Source organism: Callithrix jacchus, chromosome 13 (assembly GCF_049354715.1).
Source record: "Callithrix jacchus isolate 240 chromosome 13, calJac240_pri, whole genome shotgun sequence".
NCBI lineage: Eukaryota > Metazoa > Chordata > Mammalia > Primates > Cebidae > Callithrix > Callithrix jacchus.
In genome coordinates, this window is record NC_133514.1 from 113,617,679 (window position 1) to 113,635,437 (window position 17,759).

The 17,759-nt window shown below is 35.2% G+C and overlaps 1 long non-coding RNA gene across 13 annotated transcripts in view; it reads left to right on the forward strand.

The window, feature by feature from the left end:
• LOC108587907 (uncharacterized) overlaps positions 1 to 17,759 on the forward strand; it is a 651,298-nt gene that overhangs the window by 511,688 nt on the left and 121,851 nt on the right. For 11 of the 13 annotated variants that reach the window (XR_013525356.1, XR_013525361.1, XR_013525359.1 and 8 more), the window contains one exon: positions 5,138 to 5,281. The exons of the other annotated variants lie outside the window; for them this stretch is intronic. This is a non-coding gene — a long non-coding RNA (uncharacterized LOC108587907). The remainder of the gene's footprint in view (positions 1 to 5,137; positions 5,282 to 17,759) is intronic. 13 annotated transcript variants of the gene reach the window in all.

Sequence of the window (17,759 nt, forward strand, 5' to 3'; positions counted from 1 at the left end):
ATGAGGTCAAGGGATCGAGACCATCCTGGTAAACTTGGTGAAACCCCGTCTCTACTAAAAATACAAAAAATTAGCTGGGCATGGTGGCATGTGCCTATAATCCCGGCTACTCAGGAGGCTGAGGCAGGAGAATTGCCTGAACCCAGGAGGCGGAGGTTGTGGTGAGCTGAGATCGCACCATTGCACTCCAGCCTGGGTCACAAGAGCGAAACTCCGTCTCCGAAAAAAAAAAAAAAAAAGCGTGTAGAGAATGTGAAGACCTTTTCAGACAATAGCAAGAATTCCACTCTGGATGAAGAGAAATATTCATGTAGATGAACAAGAGATGATTAAAAGTTTGATTATGTGGTAGACAATCTTTTTTAGAAGACATTGGACTTAATTCAGTAGGCAGTGGGAGTCATCAAACATTTTCATCATTGGGGGAAGATGATTAAAATCTGATACTGGTGTGCTAATGGAATCTACTATCTGTATAAATAGCAATCCTGCAGGTCTTTCATAGAGATTACTTCATTAAATTCCATATAGATTTGAGGAAAAAGATGATTTTACTATTAAAAATCAGAATAAGAATGTAAAATAAGAATGTAACCCTCCTCATACTCAAATTCAACTATTTAATTATTGTTCTCTAGCAGCACACATTTTTTTGCATATAATAGAATATATGTTTTTTTAACAAAATAAGTGATATATAACATAGGAAACAGAAATGACATTTAATTTATAGAATATATCTCAGTAAAATATGAATATCAGAGAAGTAAAATTCTAGATGATGATTTTTGTTTTCGTCTTCATTATCTTGCTTAGTTTAGTATTCCTTAGTGGTACCACCTATCCTGTTTCTAGGGAGATACTCAAGGCCATTGCACAGTGGACTGAATCAATGCAAATTTTCCCTTTCATTGAAAGTGATTTCTTACTGTCACCAAGAAAAAACCAAATTGTGTTGAAATATTTCTGCTTTATTACTATAAATAGTTAAAAACTCTCTTTTAGCCAATACACATGATACAGGGAATATAAAATAAATAGAGGGTTTTTTAATATTTTGTAGCCTGAATAGGAGACAGAGTTACCTTGATAATGGATGAATCTTTCCTTTCTGTATGTGCATAATGGAGCACATAAGTAAGGAGCCGTTTGTGTAAGTCCTCTCACTGGTAGGATCTAAACTTGGTAACAATGGAGTTTGTAAAATGCGAGTTGCAGTCTTCCTGTTCTTGATATTTATGGACACAGTAGAGAAATGAGATGCTGTTGAGTACAAATGGATAATCTCTGGCGGAGGAAAATAGAGATAATTAAAATTTCACTATCAAAAATTTATTTTTTCATTTAAAAAATTCAGGTTTTCCACAAAGCAACAAATTAACATAGCACATCTTGGTCTGTGTGTTTTATGTATGTTGCTTAAAATGAAGTGTAAAGGTCATAAAATTAGTTAGAAAGGATATTCAGTGCATATAGCATGGTGTGGCACGCAAAGTGCTGGCTTTGAAGGCAGGCAGTGGTTCTAGTACTAGCCCTGGTAATTTGTAGCTGTGATTTCCTCCTATCATTTACTTTCTCCTCTGGTGAATATTAGCTAGAAATAAAGGGAGGCTAATTCATTCTTTACACTATCTTAAGAAGAGTAGAAGAAATTTGGAACACACTAATTGGACTGAGGCCTGAGGGTCTTTGATATATTAAAGTTTCAAAAGTCCTACTTATTTTCCTTAAAGTAGAAAGAAAGCCAAAGTTTAGTTACATAATTATTGATTAAATTAAATAATTATTGGATCTTGTGGTAAATATACTGGTATACCTGTGTGATTATATCTCTGTCAAATCTACTCTAAAACTCATGTATGCTTTTCCACATTTATAGATTATATATAGAGATTGTAATCTATATTATAGATTATATATGTAGATTATAATCTATATTATAGATTATAGAGGTTGTAATCTATATTTTAGATTATAGAGATTGTAATCTATATTATAGATTATAGAGATTGTAATCTATATTATAGATTATAGTTAAATAATTCATACTGAATTGAGAAGCATTGTATTTTATAGAAAATACCTTATCTGTTCTCCTCTGGGGAGCAGTTAAAATGTGAGTTAGACTAAGTTATCTCTTCATGCAATACTCTCTTAAAGCTTCATACCTCACTTTAAGTAAAACCCAAGTCCTGACAGTAAGTTATACTTAGGAAAGACATTCATATCTGTTTTCCTGGGACAGTCCAAGTTAGCCTGCTACCTCTGTGTAATTATTAATAGCACCCCCTTACATCCTTTCACGAGTCCTGTTCAAACGGTAAGTAATGGCCACCTTACTTATGAGGCATTCCATAATCTGACCGCTATAACCTCTCAGATCTGAGCTCCCACTACTCCACGCCTGCTTATTCTTCTCTAGAAACACAGGCTCTGTCCTCACACAGATGAGGCCCAGGCCTACCTCCGGGCCTTTGCCCTTGTAGTTCCCTCTGTCTGGAATGCCTTATCTTCTACATCCCCATGGCTGACTTCCTCACTTCTTTCAGGTCTTACGCAGTGAGATCTCCTTGTCCATCATATCAGTCAGTCTACTGAAAACAAAGCTCATGCCAGGTTTTTAGAGATAATTTGATAGAAGTGTTATGTAGGTATTAAGACTTGTTAACTAAGTGACTGTGAAAGGATCCATGAAAACATGAAAGTATCACAGAAGTAACAGCTGCCATTCCTAGTGCTGGGGAATGAAAGGGAAAAGGCTGAGATTAAAATTGAAGAGCTTGAAAGATGAGCCTCACAAAGCCTGGTCCCAAATGGCTGAGGAGAGGGTGCTGCCCATCTGGTATTGGCGTCTTTGAGCTTAGAGAAAGGAACCCATTTGGCCGTGGCTAGGGAACCTCTGAGGAAGAGCCCTCAGTGACTGGTGAGAGTATTTTACTGGGGATATGGGGATCTGATAAGGCTGTTTCTGTAAGTATTGGGAAGCAAAACGCAACAAAACAAAACATGGACACAACTGCTTCAACTGCAGTGCCTCACTTCTGCTGGGGTAAAGTGAGGCTAGGAAGACACTGGCAGAAGCAGGAAGCATGCAGAAAGCAAACAGGAAGTAGAAAGTCCCTTCTTCCTTCTCCTATTTCGTAGTTTCTTTCTAGCACTCTGTACTGGAAGGGCCCTTACAAGAAGCTTTCTAGCAAAGCTGAAATATGGTTTGCAAAGTTCCAGCCCCAGCATCATCAAGAGCCGTCCAGAAGGATGAGTGAAGCTGAGCCGCTGTTTAATACTAGCCATAGCCGTCGTCGCTGTCTTCCAACATTTTCTATTTCATAGTTGGCTTTATCTTTCCCCTTCGTGCTTCTCACTGAAGTACTAGATATTTTTCTTATTTTCAGTGTTTATTGTCCATCTGCTTAACTAAAACATAAGCCTAATTATAATAGGAATGTGTGTGTGGTTTATCTTAATGCTTTGTTGAATGTAAAAAAAAGTTCCTGGCACAAAAGAGGTCCTTAATAATTATTTCTGAATATTAATATTGATAAGAAACATTTATGTAATAGTTATTATGTTCAAGGTTCTAGTCTATGTACTTAACATCTATTTAGTCCCCAAATAGAATTGTTTGCTAATCTATTATTATTCTTATCTCATAGATAAGTTGAGGGATGCATAAAAATATTAAGCAGCTTACCTTAGGTCACATAACTAATAAGCTCTAAAGCCAGGGTTTGAACCAAGGCAGGCTGTAGTCTGACTCATCAAGCTAAATTGAAAATACGAATGAAAATACTAAATACACTCCTTCAATTACCCATACTTGATGAAGTCTAACTATAATGTCTAAAAGCATTACCTTATGTCAGCTGTGTGAACAAGCTTAATGATTAAAAAGCAATATTGTTATTGGACCATCTTTAAAATTCTAATCTTAAAATGAAGGGTAAATACAATTGGCAACAGTCTACCCTTTGAAAGATACTTCCAACTTTAATGAAAACAAATGTCTCTGGGCTTAAATAGCATTTCCAGAGTCACAATTTCTTTGGAACTAAGCCTCCGCTTAGTTCAGTAAAACAAGGCTTCAGCCAACAACAGTAGTGCCTTCATTACTGTGATGTCCAATCGTTTGCATTATTAGCTCAGACTGCTCAGTATGGTGCACGAAAAACTTTGTATGACCCAAACATCTATTTCTCTTGTGATTAATATTTCATTAAGTATTAATAAATACAAAAAAAGAATGCCTAAAAAGAATATAATAACATTCATCTTCACAGTCACAGAGGGAGATAATCTTTCTTGATATACAGCATATATACACTACTGCAATATTTATCTTGGAGTTTTTCCCTCAAATTTTAAAACTGATTTAGAACAAAAAAAATGTGAAAAATATAGTACATTTAATTTACAAAATGAAGAAAATAATTCAGTTTCAAATGACCTGAAATCCTTTAAAACCATTCTGATATGTTTCTTCTTTCTTCAAATGAGGATGTGGGTTGTCTTGATGGCTGCGTGTATACTCACGAGAACCGAGTAGAGCTGTATTGGAGTCCAAATTGTGCATGTGGGTTGGAAGGGTCCAGACCTAGAGGGCCCCCTGCACCCTTATGCCACAACCCAGGACTCTGGTGCTTTCCTTGGATCTCATAACTTCTCCAGTGTATTTATTTACATTTGTACATCATCGTGGATTTTTTCCAGGCTTTGAAAGTTTATATAATTTGCAACAAGTTTAGTAATTTCAAAATCACAGACACTAATGGCCCTTTTAGTAAGAATAGCACATAGCACGTTTCATATTTCAACTTCACAACAAATCTTTGAGGTAAGTGTTCTGCCGTTTGTTTTAGAAAACAATGTATGGGTTTATAAGACTTAAATAAAGAACCAAGCTCATCAAGATAGTTGTTAGTAGAGAGTATGTAAACACGTGCTCCCCGCTTACCCTCTACGGTGAAGTCAAGAACCCAGAAACATGCAGGAAGAGAGAGGCAGAGATAAATTAAATAAAAGTGTTTCACTTACAATTCTATGTTCTTTAATGGTCTCTTATTGTTGTTTTTCTACTAAAATGCTTAATATTATTAATGCCAATACTTCTTTTGTAGATTGGGATTATTTTGTATCGTAGGTCAAGGATAAGCCAACTACAGGGGAGAGGAAGTGGATGGAGCTATTTTTGTGGCCTCAGCTGGGATGCTTCTGAGGGGCAGTCAGCACAGACAGACATGCCCTCATTTCTTCTGTGTCCTCTGCCAGTGCTCCAGAACTGTGGGTGAGTCCTCCCATCCACTTTGAGAAAGTGAATGGTACTTCCGCTTTCCCAAGACGCTCACACACTTTGGCTTTAATAACTGGGCTTCTTATGACGAATGTGCTGTGCAGCAGTGCACTGGTGTGGGTGCAACACCCAGGTGGAGATGAACATTCCTTGTGGGAATCCCTTATCCACTTCGCATATTCTGAGCAACACGATCTAGTCTGAAGTAACTGGCATATAGTAATGAATATACCAGGAGAGAAGGGTTGGGGAGGAAGAGAGGAGAAAGAAAGGCATTTTAAAACTCACATTGTAAGGATAAAATCACTTATACGTTTGAACTCACTGGAATACTCTTGAACATTTGGTTTGTGGTGAACTAGTCATCACCTTCCCACATCCACTTCTCATTGCTCTTCACCAAGAACCCAGGGCTAACACTTCATCAGTTAAGTGAGTCTCTGTTTTGGTTCAAATTAGAAGCTTTTTTTTTTTTTTTTTTTTTTTTGAGACGGAGTTTCGCTCTTGTTACCCAGGCTGGAGTGCAATGGCGCGATCTCGGCTCACACAACCTCCGCCTCCTGGGTTCAGGCAATTCTCCTGCCTCAGCCTCCAGAGTAGCTGGGATTACAGGCACGCGCCACCATGCCCAGCTAATTTTTTTGTATTTTTAGTAGAGACGGGGTTTCACCATGTTGACCAGGATGGGCTCGATCTCTTGACCTCATGATCCACCCGCCTCGGCCTCCCACAGTGCTGGGATTACAGGCTTGAGCCACCGTGCCCTTGAGAATCTTCTCAGGTCTGCTGATACTCTTTTTTCTTTCCCCTCCCCCTCCCCCTCCCCCTCCCCCTCCCCCTCCCCCTCCGCCTTTCCCTTTCCCTTTCCCTTTCCCTTTCCTCCTTTCCTTTCCCTTCCTCTTTCCTTTTTCCTTTCTTTCTTTCTTTTTCTTTCTTTTGTCCTGTGACTGTCTATGCTGGGACTGAATGATTTTTCATTTGAGTCCAATTATTATTGAGTTCTCTGTGTTGGGTGTGAACCTGCTCAAAACTCATTTTAAGTACATCGGACTTTGGTTCTCTCCAAAATGCTGAATAACAGGCTGGTAGGTTGGTTTATTACTTAAATGTAGAGAGGACAGTCCTGTTTCTTTACCTTCAGCTCTGTCTCTATTCCAAGTGTGTCGGGGTGTGTGTGTGTGTGTGTGTGTGTGTGTTCTCTACTAATTTAAGAGCTCTCTTGGCTAGACATAACATGACAGCTTGTTTGCTCCTTGATTTTTTTTTTGTCCTGCGATTGTCTGTTCTGGGACTGAATGATTTTTCACTTGAGTCTAATTATTATTGAGTTCCCTATGTTGGGTGTGAACCTGTTCAAAACTCATCTTAAGTACATTGGACTTTGGTTCTCTTCAATATGCTGAATAACAGGCTGGTAGCTTGTTTTATTACTTACATATAGAGACTATAGTCCTGTTAATTTACCTTCAGCTCTGTCTCTATCCCAAGTTTGCTGTTGTGTGTGTGTGTGTGTGTGTGTGTGTGTGTGTATGTGTTCTTCACTAATTTGAGAGCTCTCTTGGCTACACTTAACGTGATAGTTTATTTTGCTTCTTCCGTCTTATAAAGATGATTCATAAGTAATGAACTGAACTGAAGAGATGCCCCACTGTACAAAGTCATGACTTAATTCATAAAATTCCATTACAATCCTTTGGAATCAGTATCCTGAGAAGCAGCTCTATGCTCACTCAAGACAATTAAACAATGTAACTTATTTGTCTTAAAATTCTGTATTTTAGAAAGGGCCTCAAGTAGAATTTTAAAAATTCCTAAATCGGGCATTTAAAATAATGTCTTTTAAATAAGCTTAATTCCGATTAAAAAAACTCAAAAGCATGCAGTAAAAATTTCAGTTATTTTATTTCATTCAGTTTTCATAATACCTAGAATAATTCTTGGTATACAGATCCTAGAAATTATTACAAATGTTTTCCACCTTTTTAAAAAAGTAGATGAATGGAAGTTCTGTGTTTAGGAATTACAGTGTCTGTTAATGACTATCTGTGGGCACTTGCTGTCTCTCAGCATCAGGTTTTTCCTCTGTACCATGAGGTGGTAAGATACAAAGTTTATTATTTATTTCATGTCAATATACTTTTTCTTTAAAAAAGAAGTTTGTAGAGAGTCTGAGAAGTTATAATGGTTGGTGGGATACGGTGGCTCACCTCTGTAATCTTAGCACTTTGGGAGGCCTAGGTAGGCAGATGACTCGAGGTCAGGAGTTTGAAACCAGCCTAGCCAACATGGTGAAACCCTGTCTCTACTAAAAACACAAAAAAATTAGCTGGGTGCAGTGGTGAATGCCTGTAATCCCAGCTACTCAAGAGGCTGAGGAAGGAGAATGGCTCAAATCCAGGAGGCAGAGGTTGCAGTGAGCAGAGATTGCGCCACTGCATTCCGGCCTGGGTGACAGAGCAAAAAAAAAAAAAAAAAAAAAAAAAAATCCTAATAGTTTACTTAATTTTAATCTTTTAAAGTACAAATGTTGCTTGACTGACAATCAGGTTATGTCCCAGTGAACCCCTTGTAAGTGTAAATTTCTTTAATAGCCTGATGAGCCCATTGTCACATCCAAAATTGTAAGTCAAAGTATCCTAAATGTAGGTGTTCCTTGACTTACGATGGAGTAACATTGGAAAAACCCATGGCAAAGTTGAAAATTATAAGTTGAATAATTTTAAATAGGAGACCATCTGTATTTCTTTTAAATCTTGCTGTATTGGGTTTGAAGGAGTAGATAATAGTCATGTTGCCTGGTTTTGCTCTGTGGCTATTTTCTTAGCTGCCTGCTGCTGGCTGTCTCATGTCTAAAGTGAATTATGGAACTAGTACTTGGAAACTGTTGTCTTGAAATTGAGGGAGTTCAACCTCCCCCTAAAATATTGGATACATTTTCATCATCAGAATACATGTTTACATAATGATAATGTGAAATATTCTTAATAATTTATATGCTTTACTTTTCATAGAAAGGAGAGTCTTGGCTTTCAAGGAAGATAGACTCGTGAAAGTATGTTTATAAATCCGAGTAGCATTGTCTGATAGCAATATAAAAAACTTTCAAACATAACATTAAAGAGCATGAATAGCTGATAATGTTTATCAAAATTTCCTACGTAAGAGATGATATGAGAGCCTCAGATGCAATCTGCTTTAAAAACAAATGTGGCAATATGCCTAATACATATTTTCATTTCACTGGAGGATTCATTTTTAGACTTTTTGCATACATAAAGAACAAAGGGGACTGGGGCAGTGGCTCATGCATGTAATCCCAGCACTTTGGGAGGCCAAGGTGGGCAGATCACCTAAGATCAAGAGTTCGAGACCAACCTTACCAATGTGGTGAACCCCCCGCTCTGTACTACAAATACACCACCTGGTATGGTGATGGATGACTGTAATCTCATCTATTCAGGAGGCTGAGGCAGGAGAATCACTTGAACCCATTGAACCCGGGAGGTGGAGGTTGCAGTGAGCCAGATTGTGCCACTGCAATCCAGCCTGGAGAGACTCCGTCTCAAAAAAAATAAATAAATAAAAATAAAAAGATTAGTCTCATTTTAAAAATGTAAAGCTGAATAGTTTATTTATCTCTAATTTACGTTTAGCAGAATATTTTGTTAACATTTAAAAAATATGATTAGCTTGAATGTCTTACTGAGTGAATTTTATTTCTATTAATTTTTTTGTGATATTGATATCATAGTTAACTTTTTCCAATTTGCATTGTTCATTTCTTCCTATGAAAGTATAAATATTTTTTTTGCCAAAATGGACACTGCATTTTTGTGAATATTTCTGATTATATCCTAAGGATGAATTCCTAAAATGTAATTGAGCAGTGAACAGATGTGCCTGAATGTAAAGCTTTGGATGTAGCATTAACACATTTTCACCTAGAAAGCCTATGCCAATTTGTATTTCTTTTAAGCAAAACATATGTGGGAATGCATTTTTATTTTCAGGTATGTTGAACCTGAAAAATAAATTTGCTTTTTCAGTCTATGCCAATGTGCTTAGCTCAATTAAAAGGATCTTATATTTATGTGCATTTAAAAAAATTACATGTAAACCTAAATTTCTTCTCTGTGTCCTGGCTACATTGGACAGCCTATTTCTTCACTTTGTCTATGATTCTGCTAGGACATTTATCTTTCCCATCTTGATGACGAGAACATTTTAAAATTAATACCTAATATTTGTGTGTTTTTGTGGGGCACCTGTGACATTTTGATACAGACATACAATATGTAACAATGACATTAGGTATTTAGCATATCTGTTATGTCACACATCTACCATTTTTTTGTGTTGAGAACATAGTAAATCTCTTTTAGCATTTAAAAATATACAGTAGATTGTTGTTCACTGTAGTTTACCCTATTGTGCTATTGAACGCTAGAACTTATCCTTCTGTCTCACAGTATGTTTGTACCTATTGAGCAATCTCTCTTTATTCCCATACCCTTCCCAACTTCTGGTAACCCTCATTCTATTTTCTACCTCCATGAGATAAACTTTTAAAATTTTGTTTCTATGTTTTATATTAACTGAGACCAACATAGCATCTCTACTGTGTGCAAGACCAGAGCTTCACAAAATTTGGAGGAAAGAAATGCTTCCAATTAAATTTACAATATTTCCTCATGATTTTGGCATTTTGTTTGGCAGATAAAATAGTATTCTTGTAAACGGCATGATAGATCTTATTTTATTTCCATAATAATTGAGATAATTTATACACGCAAATAAATATTTAGACCACACAACTAGAGGAAATAAATATCTGTCAAGAATGTTAATATCGTGTGACCTTTGTAAACATTTCTGTAAGGCTTCAATTTTGGGGTGATAACTGTGCCTATGTAAATTTATGATCAAGGGCAATTGCAAAAATATCTGTCATGATGAAATACCGCATATTCTTCAATAGATTATTGGCCGTGACTGATTCTTTACCTTCTTTCCAATGCCATTTGGATAGACAGTTTGTTCAGTGAACTAGGAAGCATAAATTGGAAATATATTGAGCAAATTGTTCAAGGTGTCTTTTTCCAAAGAAAGAATAATTCCTCTGTTAATATTTTATAGCTTCATGCTAATGAGGAGATTCTTCAGCCAGCAAGAGAGCAATTTAGGCCATAAAGTAGAAGTAACTTTAAAACTAGGAAAAGAAATGAACACTGAAATCTTTGCTAGAATGTTTCGGACTGTTTCAGTGTTTTTGGCTTCTGCTAATAAGGCATCCTGCTTAGTTATCAATCTTCTTGGCCCTTGGTAGCTCAAGTCTTGATTTTAAAACCTGAAAATCTTCCTTAGTTAAAGGGAGAGATGGGATGAGGTAGAGAAACATTAAAGGAAGCTGTACAAATGAGCTCTGTTAGCAATGATCAAAAGCAAAATGTTAAAAAATGTTAGCAGGAGGAGGAGGGCTATCTTTTCTAACTCAGGCTAATGATTTTTTTCCCTTTAGATTGAGCAAAGGACCTTACCTCAAAGCCCCTGAGTGGGAGGTTTTTATTCTTGTTTTGGTTTTAAATTTTATCCTCAAAATGAAGTTTCTAAAATACATTAACAATGTGGAAAAAAACTGATTTAGAAATCAAAGAGCTGATCTTCTTTTTCTGTCTATGACCCTAGCTAGTTGTATGACTTAGGAAAGTGACACCATCATCAGCGTAAATATCTTCATCCTTAGGATGAGGAGCTTAGAAAACATGGGCACTAGGTTTCCTTGACCTGTAACATGATTTTATAGTTTTTTAAAAATTATATTGCCCTATTAACTGTGCTAAAACATTGTCATTTTTGTCCTGCATGCCGTATTTACTTGTGCTTGCCTGGGTCAGCAACACGATGGGGTCACTGTGCATTCCAATTCACTAGATACATTTTTTTTTCATTAAATGGGTAGTAGTTCTTCAGCAATCCTTGCTAATCTCATGAACCATGTAACAGATGCACCTGTCATTGGTCACACTTCATATGAAATGCAAATGTTGCTCTTTCCCATTGACATTTATGTTCTAATCATGACCTTGAAGAGAACTAATTTAATATCATTTTGCATGGCAGATTTTGACCTTGCAAGAAAACATACACAAAGGATTTATGTTATATTTCTATAGTCTGCTTTGAATATTTTCACTCAAATTATCTGGGGAGCTGTGTTAGTAATCATGTAAAAAGGTACTAAACTTTTCAGTAGCTGTGTTAATAACTCATAGTATGTAATGATACAGGAATAGAATAGTAAAATATGTGAAACGATATTGATAATATGTCATTGCAATCAATTTTTTATGCTTGGAAATCCTTTGCTTATTAGATGTTGTTGTTCTAGCATACTTACAAATTTTTATAAAAAGTAATTTCTCAAACTCCCCGCATGTAGTTCTGAGGGTGGATTAAAATTTTCCCAATTATGATGAACATGGGCAGTTTTAAAGAAATGCATTTTCAGATTCACTTGTTATTTGATGTTAAACGTACACACACACACACACACACACACACACACACACACACATATATATATATCAAGGTAATTTTACATGAATAGTAAATCTTTTATTTTCTTTTTCTGGACTCAAGGACAAAGGGTAATAACAGTTGCTTTACGTTCTGTTTCTCTACGATGCCGTTTAGGACAGTGCATATAAAAACAGAAGGCAAAAGTAGACGACAGCCAGAAAGTATGTTCATTTATTATTATTAATTTATTATTTAATGCGCTGCACACAGATTGTGGAGTACATTTTGTAAAGTAGCTATTTCTTGGAGTTTCTTGGGGTCATTTTAGGTGCAATGTATAATATTTGATAAGAAAGGTCATCTTCAAGGTACTTGTTGAGCTTATTATGTGAATAGGAGCAACTTTGACCAAATTATTGTAAGAGCCAGGATCTCCAGCTTTCCTTTCTCTCTATGGCTATTACACTGAATAAAAGAAATACCCTCTGCACAAGAGAAGTGATGATATTGCCCTGGTTAGCTGCTTTGGTGCAGAAATATTGAGTGGTTGTTATCCAGTCCCTTTCCTGGTGGGGGAGGCCTAGCATATATATTCCACAGATCAGGGCAGGCAAAAGAGGAACCATGTTGGTGCATTGAGCTAGAGGCATGCATTAAGCAAGTTATGCTCAAAAGAAGATGACGTCAGAGGAGTATGCGTACCTGGTGATAGAAACAAGGCAGGTGATCTTGCTGTTGGGAGCTGAGACCTAAAACTATTGAAGTCTGAGAAACTGACAAAAAATGGAATGTGTTTCACAAGAAGGAGACATTGTGAGCAATATCCCACCTGTCTCCTGTCCAGAGCCTGGCTAGCCGAGGGACAGGATGACCTGTATTATTGGCAACTCCCATCCTTTTAATGGATCCTGGATGAAATGGGCAGCTGTATCTAAGAAATTTTCTTCCAACAATCCTAAAGCCAGAGATTTGTTTGGCTGTTTTTTATTCTCTTTTCTTTATTCTGGAAAAAAAAAAAAGCAAACCAGGATACATGTGCAGAAAGTGCAGGTTTGCTACGTAGGTATACGTGTGCCATGGTGGTTTGCTGCACCTACTGCTCCATCCTCTAAGTTCCCTGTCCTCACACCCCACCCCCAACAGGCCCAGGTGTGCATTGTTCACCTCTTTAAACAGTCTCGTTTTGATCTCGGTTCTAACACTCAGAAGTCATCTGGCTGTCCCTCGAATATTTGAAGTTTCTGAGGCTTACAATACTATAATAATCGGACACTTTTAAAAGGAATATTGTGGTCAAATGAGAAGATAATTATATAAAGCGTTTTGTACAATTCTTAAAACAAGTACATAATAAATGAGAAATCTCATAAGCAATTTGTGCACTGAGAGATATTAGAGTAGGTTGTTTACCTATGTGTGTTTTCACATTCTGAACAAGATTCCACATATAAACATGAACTCCAGTGGAAATGTTACATTTTACCTTATTACGAAGTCTAGTTTACGATACTTTCTTTTTCTTTTCTACTATAAGAAAATAATATAGCATGTTGTTCTTACACTTATTTTAGGACAATAGAATTATGACAGTGAAGGAATCTGATTATCAGAAAACAAAGATTTAGTTCCTTGCTCAAAGTTTCTTTGGAGCCTGAGAATGAAACCATGATGATCAAGGTATTGAACTAGTAGGCTTTTCATCATTCTGTCATCTTCTTTCTGTCCTTTTGGCTATAACTAACTTTTAGGAGCAGTACCTTCATTAAACAGTATTTTCTATCTTTGAGTAGTTATTTGTTTTTCATATGTTCTTCAGAATCTCTTTGAAAGTTTTTCTCATTTGCATAGAATTGTATTACGTCACACCCATGTCCACATTGCTTCAAGATCCTTTTCTTCATGTATTCATTCAGTTGCCAGGAATGTCAGCAAAATTTTTACATACGTTTTCAGTATCTGTAACAAAGTTAATTTTCCTTTTAAAGACTGCATGTGAATATTTCAATTATTGCCACTCACAACTGAACTGGTTTTAAAATACTAGTTCCTACTATGTGTTTCTTTAAAAACAGTTTATAAAACAAAATTAGTGTATGAAGCTAAAAAATAATTGAATAGGGTTTAATGTCTATTTCTTTATTCTCATATATTCAGTATTTTAGCAAAATATGTTGATAGGAGTTCTTTTCAAATTGATGTTTTATCCTTCTTGGTGCCACAAACTAGATCGTTTACATATGATTTATAGCAAATTAGTACAAGGTTAGTTTGTTTCAAAAATTTTTGAAATCCATGCATAGTCTTTTTATAATGTGCATTTTTCAATACTGTTTTGAAGATCCCCCATATTTGTACATATATATGCATGCACATTAAATGACCTTTTAAAGAGAATGATGCATTTCATGTTTTATATTCTTACAGTGAAAATGATAGAAAGTGGATTTGTACCAGAGTTACAGACATTTTATGACTGCATGTATCAGTGTGGGTAAATTTTGAAACATAATATAGAAACAAAAAAAGCAAATTGCAGAATGAGCCATTCAGTAAGATACTATTTGTAAAGAATTCCAAAATCTGAACTCATACACTCTCATTTTGGGATTATACACATGAAGTAGCAGTACAAATAAATCCACAGAGTACACAAAGGCCAAGGTCAGCACAGTTTCTAACTTAGAGTACTGTGTGTGTGTGTGTGTGTGTGTGTGTGTGTGTGTGCGCGCAATAGCCCAAATTGACTCTTCTTGGCAAGGACATTTAGAGACTTAGGGTATTTCTATTTCATTTATGCACCATCCACTAAGCCTTGTCTAGTCTATTGGAAAAAGATGACTTTCAGAGTGTCAGGGTTGGTTGTGTGGCAGCTAAAGAGAGAAAGGCAAAGGCACATGAGTGTCAAGCGGATGCCTGGAAATTGCCCGTCATTCTACCATCATGGTAGAATGGCCCTCCTGCCATGTGGCCACGTGAGAACCTTGTGACAAGCTTGTGAAGCTGGGAAATGTAGCTTTGTTATGAGGTTGGGAAGTAGGGAAGGAGGATTTGAGCAGACAAGTTAGTCCTCTATCTCAGTAGTCAATTCAGTTTTCTTCCTGGGTGGTGATTCTTGACAAATGATATGGACAACTAAAGCAGTTTAGTACAGTGAATTAACTAAACTTTAGCTTTTTCTTTACAAATTATTGCAGGTATTTGGGTCCTGTTTTTTCTCATTTTGAGATTTTCAGCTTTCTTATCCATTTTTTAAATCTCTACACATAAATATAATGCATTCTATTATTCAGATTTGTCAGATTTGGTTTGTGTAGTTTACGAAGAATCCTGAAAGTTAGAAAATTGAATATGTTTTTAAGGAACTAAGTTACTTTCTCTAATGTAAAACATAGGTGGGCCCTATGCCTCATCTGTAGGAGAGACATTTGAATTTATATACTCATAGAGCTTCCAACATCAAAAATGTCTAGTTAACCAAATGCTGTATTATATTTGGAAAAATATTTTTAAACCCTCATTATAAGTATATTTTTATTACTTCTTACTCTGTTTTTCCTCATACTTATTCTTACAACTTAAATAGGTATATGTATGTATGACTGAACTATATATGTAAGCACACTTTTTTGATGCAACTTTTTTAAGTTCCATTGACTCAACTAGATTTTACATTACTGAATTGCAGCTACCTATATTACAGGTTGATTGGAAAATAAACTTTAAAAGAAATGCTCATTTATGTATTCTTAGAAGTGGGCATTTATATTACTCACTTAATTAAATAGATGTCTACTTTTTTACCCAAAGCAAAAGAAACTTATAATTAATACCCTACAAGTCAAAGATACAGGTATCTTGGAACTTTGATGCCACACATTTTTGAAACATATACATCGTGTATGTGTGTGTGTGTGTATGTGTATGTGTACAGAGAGAGTGTATATCTATATATCTATATGTGTATGTGTATACATATATATGTACATAAAGGCACTAGTGGAAATAGCTTCAAAATTAATTAGTAATAATATTTCTTCTCACATTGCCATGATGAACTAAATTATGGAACTATTATAGTTCTCTACAAAGGAAGTTTTTAATTAAAACCTAGACATCATACACACACACACACACACAGACACACACGCATACATATATATATATATGAAACTTGTCTCTAAAAATAGGTGCCTAAGATTATTAAGGGGTTATGGACTTTTGATATATCTACAACTTTTATTTTAATTGTCACCTGTCAAATGATTCAAGTGATGTTGCTTTACTGGTATTGATGTAAATGGATACAGATTTGGATATTATTAAGTGATATTTTAATTATTTGCAAATGACTTACACAACAAAGAATTGTAATTAAGATTTATGAAGTCCTATAGCTGATAATTTTTGAGTATGAATGGGGAATTTGCCATGGTGTTTGTGAATTAAATTCCAAAGATCAAATAAATACTATAACAATGAGAATTTTGATGTCTGGTAAGTCAGGAACATACTTGTGTTTCCCTAGTTATTTTCAATTGTGGAAGATAAGTCTTAATAAGAAAAGAAACTAGTTAAGTTTATTTCTCTGTCCAAGTCTGCTCTACCTTAGGAAAATAATTTCTGAATTCTGAGCTAATGGATTGTAAATAAAGGCACCAATGAAAATAGCTTTAAAATTAATTAGTAATAATTTTTCTTCTCTCCTCAAATTGCCATGGTGAACTAAATTATGGAACTAGCATAGATCTCTACAAAGGAAGTTTTTAATTAAAACCCAGGTGTCATTTAAGCAACCACATACAAAAGATTACAAATGCATATCCTTTTGTTATTTTCAGCATAAAATATTACTTGATTGGATACCCTTATCATGTTACTACATGAAACCACTTTAAATGCAAATTCAAATAATAACTATATGCAATTATTTGTATATATTCATTGCTATTCAGTCCATAATATATGAAACTTTGGAAATAAATATTAAGAAATCCTGCTTTTCCTAATACTGTTTTACTTTCTAATATTTAAAAAATACAATCCATCAGTTTAACGGTTTTGATCCATGGTTTGGCCAAAAGAAAAAAAACCCAAAGTGAATAACAACATGTGAGCACATTGGTCAATGCTTAAGTTTAGGGTACCACTAAAAGTCTTCAAATCCAATGTTTATGTGAAAATATTTTGAATATAAATGATAACTATTCAAAGGCTGGGCAACCTTGACAAAATGATGGATTACGCCACCAATAATGACTGACAGTTACTTGAATGGGATGTCCTTCCAGGAGTTTACTGAGAAAAGCAAAAAGCATTTTAGATGGATAAGTTCATCCATAATTTTTATTTTTGTTTTCATTTAGAGTTTCATAAGAGCTTTAATATTGAAAGCTTTTAGGTGATGAATCATAAGCAAAATCATTTTGCTTTAAAACATAAAGTTTTAAAGATTTTTGTTTTATCAGATTTGTATCATTTTTAACATGAATCTCTAATACTTCTAGTTTCTGACTCAATATATTAAAAATCATATAATGTTCATATTTAGTATTTTTCCCAAAGTCATCAACTTCATTTACACCACATCTTTATGTCCTTTCTTCTGGGAAGCATACATGAAAGAATGTCAAGATTATGAGAAGCTTATAAAAGTTCAATGGTGTCTTAAACTCACTGTACCAAAGCTTATCATTGATAGAGAATAAGATATTACTGCAGTTAATAAATCTGGCATAAAATTCAACTTCTATTAGTAATGAAAAAAAGCCATTTAGTAGAATAGGATTTATATGCTTGGTGTATAAAGAATACTTGAGTATACTATATAAGACATAAGAACAATCTTTGCATATTTTCAATAATTCTCTATTAGAGTTCTGAGATAATACAAAACAAGTATTTTAAATTTCTGCTCCAAAATGTCTCATTGAAACCAGGCTTCCTAAATAAGAAC